The 4,733-nt window shown below is 32.6% G+C and overlaps 1 pseudogene; it reads left to right on the forward strand.

The window, feature by feature from the left end:
- Window positions 1–2,370: 2,370 nt before the first annotated feature.
- LOC149386948 (secreted RxLR effector protein 161 pseudogene) lies at window positions 2,371–3,132 on the forward strand (annotated as a pseudogene).
- The last annotated feature ends 1,601 nt before the right edge of the window (window positions 3,133–4,733 follow it).

The following is a 4,733-nucleotide window of genomic DNA, read 5'->3' on the forward strand; positions in this document are numbered from 1 at the left end:
AAGAAAGAGTTATTGCGTACCTCTGTACCACTTTCCATTGACAAGTACGCTTGAGTTTTTTTTTTTTTGTTTGTTTGTTTTTTTTGGCTAAATAAGTACGCTTGAGTTTAGGATCTGCTATAGTTTTCTCATTGACACGTGTAACTTTCCATTTTTTTTTATCTGAACCACTTTCCATGCTTAAAGAAGAGAATGATCAACTTATGCCACTTGTGCGTACCCATTAAAAAAAAAAAAAGTCTCTATATATTCATTTAGGACCAAGCATGGTAAAAAAGCTTTAACTAATAAGACAAAATCAACACTTTCTATTCAATCTTTGTTTGACATTGAATAATCAAGAACACATCAACCATTGATAAACCATGCTTTTCTTTTTAATTCGAATGGCCTATAAAAATACGAGGCTTGTTTTAAGTTTACAAAACAAGCACAGATTCAGGATAAAAGAAAACAAATCCATATTTCTGATTAGTGCTTTCTTCAAGTGAAATTCTGCAGCAAAACAAGACTCAAAAAAAGTTTTTCAATGCTGTTCATCTGTGCCTACGTCTTTTCACAGCATCTTCCGAAAAAAATTCTATGATTTGTTACACTTTCTCATCAGATCTTCATGAATTTTCTCAATATATAAACATTTTCTCAACAAATATATATAAACATTTTCTCAAGCATAATCACCATTTCCGAAGCATATAAATAACTAAGAATTAGTTTTAATAATACAAATAAGAATCAGACATATATAATCATTTTGAAATCGATCCCCACCCAAAGCCTTGTGCAAAGTAACACCTTATCTTTTCATATAAACACAATTTGAAATGAGAGCAGTAGCTAATATTTCCACCACTTGATTAATCTCAATTCAGTAGCTGATCATATACAAAATCTTAATTGTTCAAAATATAAACTTAATAATAACAAAAAAATATCAAACGAAGGGAAAAATGCATACTGTTACGGAACACCAATCGCATCAAAGTCTCCGACGGCGATGGTCTCACCGGCAAGTAAAACCAAGAACCGGATCTTCGAAATTTTATTTTATATACATATTTATTGTACAAAAGTAAACGTACAAAAGAAGAGAAACAAGACTGGAGAATAAAAAGAATTATTAAATGACAATATTATGAAAATAAAGAGAAATAAAAGATAACTAATGGTCCTAATGCGATGGGATTGTCGTAATTCCTGATATTGTGGGAATTGATGCTGATATGGTTTAATTGAGATTCATTTCCTGATATGGAAATTCTTGGTATATTTGCACTAGTACAAAAAGAGTGGATGCGACGAAAATCGCATTCAAAAGTTCTAAAGTCACATTCCGTCTTAATGGATGCAACTTTAAACGCGACAAAGTCGCATCCAAAAGTCGTTCGACGTAAATAACACAATTTGTCTTAACGTTAGCATTTCTTTGCTGATATGTAAATCGTCTAATTAACTAAACATTACTCTTGAAAAATGTATTCAGAAGGGGTTAAATTACGATAATATTCAATATAAAGTCATAGCTGATTGAGCTCAGCCGGATCATAACGCATACACGAATAATCAACCACGATACTGTTTGATTGAAGCTAATGTGATTAATTTACAACAATCTCCAATTAATAACAATCTAACAGGTGTAAGGTTAATTAGACTACTGCAATAAACCCCCAGTGAGCCAGTGAAATGTCCAGGTTGGTATTAGTGACGTGGCGAGCTTCAGCTCGTGGCCTTGTTTGGAACGAATGCAATTATATATATATATAATCCAAGAGAGTCCGCCAGAGTCCGGTTATCTTAAACAATAATGTACAAAATTGAATATTTTTTTTTTCCCACTGTCAACATGTGGTCCTTTTTTCCTTTTTCTTAAACAATAATGTTGTCCTATTCGCTATATCACAGTGCTGACGACATTTTCCTTTTTCTTGAGTTGATTTGTAAATTTTGAAGATAAAAAAATGTAAAAAAAAAATGATTGAGGAGAGCTATAGCCAACCTTGAGTTGATACTAACTCCTGAATATAGGCCGTTAGTGGGCCCCACCCAACCCAAGAGAGTGATAAAGAATATGTGAAGGAAACGATATAGCCCTTGCATACTGTTAGAGTCACTGATGAGTCAGCAGTCACGTCACACGAATAAGTAAATAGAAGAGAAGCGGAATGACGTGTCCAGAAAGTTATCCACTTGCGCAATAACAGAATTCTGTTATTGCATATGTAATGTATTTAAGCTGTATGTTGTAACGAACTAATTAAGTAATTCATTGAATGAGTTAGAGAAGATTCTCTCTCTAACACAAAACCTAGATCGATTTTCTCTACTCTTATCTTGGATGCCATTTTTGCGAGCTCTGAGGGGGAGCCAATGAAAGACGCATTCTTGTACAGAAGTGTCATTGGAGCTCTGCAATATGTGACAGTGACAAGACTTGACATCTCCTATATAGTGAACAAGCTTAGCCAATTCTTACAAGCTCCCACAGAAGTGCACTGGCTTGCGTGCAAAAGAGTGCTCAGATATCTCAAGAGCACAGTCACACATGGAGTCACATTTAAGCCTTCAACACAGCTAACTTTGACAAGCTTTGCGGATGCAGATTGGGCAAGTTGTCCGGATGATAGAAGATCCAACAGTGCGTATTGTGTATTCCTAGCTGGTTGTTTGGTTTCATGGAGCTCAAGAAAGCAAGGAGTTGTGGCTAGATCAAGTACAAAAGCTGAGTACAGAGCTCTTGCACATGCTTCTGCTGAAATTCTGTGGATAAAGTCTCTACTGAGTGAACTCAAAGTGCAACTGTGTCACATACCTGTGGTGTGGTGTGATAACTTAGGAGCTGCAGCTATGGCAGCCAATCCTGTGTTACATGCCAGAACTAAACACAAAGAGTTGGATATACACTTTGTCAGGGATATGGTGATAGAAAAAAAGTTGGAAATCAGGTATGTTCCCACTGATGAGCAGACTGTTGATGTTCTGACTAAAGGTCTGTCAGTGTCTAGATTCCTCAGAATGAAGAGCAAGCTACATGTAGAAGAATCTCCTTTTCGCTCGAGAGGGGTTGTTAGAGTCACTGATGAGTCAGCAGCCACGTCACACAAAGAAGTAAATAGAAGAGAAGCGGGATGACGTGTCCAGGAAGTTATCCACTTACGCAATAACAGAATTCAGTTATTGCATATATAATGTATTTAAGCTGTATTCAGTAATTCATTGAATGAAATTCAGTTAGAGAAGATTCTCTCTCTAACACAAAACCTAGATCGATTCTCTCTACTCTTATCTCATACCATGATTGATTGTCCAGTCCAATCTCTGGCGTCTACTTTCTTTTTCTTTTTCAAATATAATTAGTTAAATTACCCTTATTAAAGTAAGCTTCATCAGCTCGCTCGAGACAGATTAGTTCAGTGGAAATGAAATGCTTATTTTAAATTAACAATATGTAGAAATTAAAAATGGTATAGGGTAAATTAGCAAAATAGCCAACTCAAACGTTGGGATTTGCTAAATAGCCAAGGTTTTGTAAATATTAAGTAAATAGCCACTCGGATGACGTGAACGAATCAAATTTTTTTTTCAATTCCAGTTTGTGTCCTTTTATCTTTTGAATCCGAAATTTTTTGAATTTTGAATTTTTTTTCCAATATCCCGAATTTCATAGTGATTAAAATTGGGTGGTTAATTTCGGATCCTTATTTTTAGCAACTGAATAATTACGTGCGTTATTTATTCCTTATTTTGTTTCCATATATATCTGACGTTATTAATTTCTTTGTTCTTAAATCCGATTCTTTGTGTAATCATCTGTAAATAGTTATAAATTATAGTGTAATCAGTTGTAAACAACTGTAAATAATAGTATAAATAGTTATCACAATAATTAAAATTATAATCGGCAGCTTTTTTTAACTTGAATTTATTTGTCGAAAATTATGTTTGATTTTGAATTTAATTTTTTTAACAATAAATGATGATAATATTTTAGGCAAATTAGTTTTAATTTTGGAATATTCGGTCAATCTAAATAATATTTCCCTATTTAACGTATTTAATTATGAGATTCAAGCCATTTAGTCTTTAATGATACTTAAAATTAGATTGAATATTGATATATTATGTGTTTTAAGCAGTTAAGACATTCAAATATTTTTATTTTAGACAGTTTAGTTTTAAATTTGAATTATTCGGTCAATCTAAAGAATAATTCCCTTTTAATTAGTATTTAGTTATGAGATTACTTGTATTTAGTCTTTAATGGTATAGAATATCTGATCAAATATCAGTATACTACGTGGACTAGACATATAAGCTATTTAAATCTTTTTGTAAGTCACAATTTGAATTATGTAAAATTGGTACTTTTTTTTTTCCAATTTTTTTGTAATTATAAAGTAAATAACTGTAAATGAGTGTTAATATATACAACTTTCAGTAAATACTTTGCACATAACACTAAACTTATATCATTTTGAAGTAGATAACCGTATACTATAGTAAAAAATATATAAATTTGCAGTAAAAACCTTGTAAATACAATGTCACATTAAAAACAGCATCACGAGTATACAAAACTATAAATCGTAGGGGCACAAAATTTATTAATTAATATGTCTCTACATCTACTTAGGTGTCCCGTAATTTTGATCGGCGTTTGCTCTGACCGATTTTCCTCGCCATATTATCATTCTGTGTACACAAGAAAATGAAGATTGTGTAAATATTTGTAA

The sequence above is a fragment of the Urtica dioica genome, chromosome 8 (assembly GCF_054948205.1).
Source record: "Urtica dioica subsp. dioica isolate 48M chromosome 8, U.dioica_male_clone48M_v1_H2, whole genome shotgun sequence".
In the NCBI taxonomy this organism is placed as follows: Eukaryota; Viridiplantae; Streptophyta; class Magnoliopsida; order Rosales; family Urticaceae; genus Urtica; species Urtica dioica.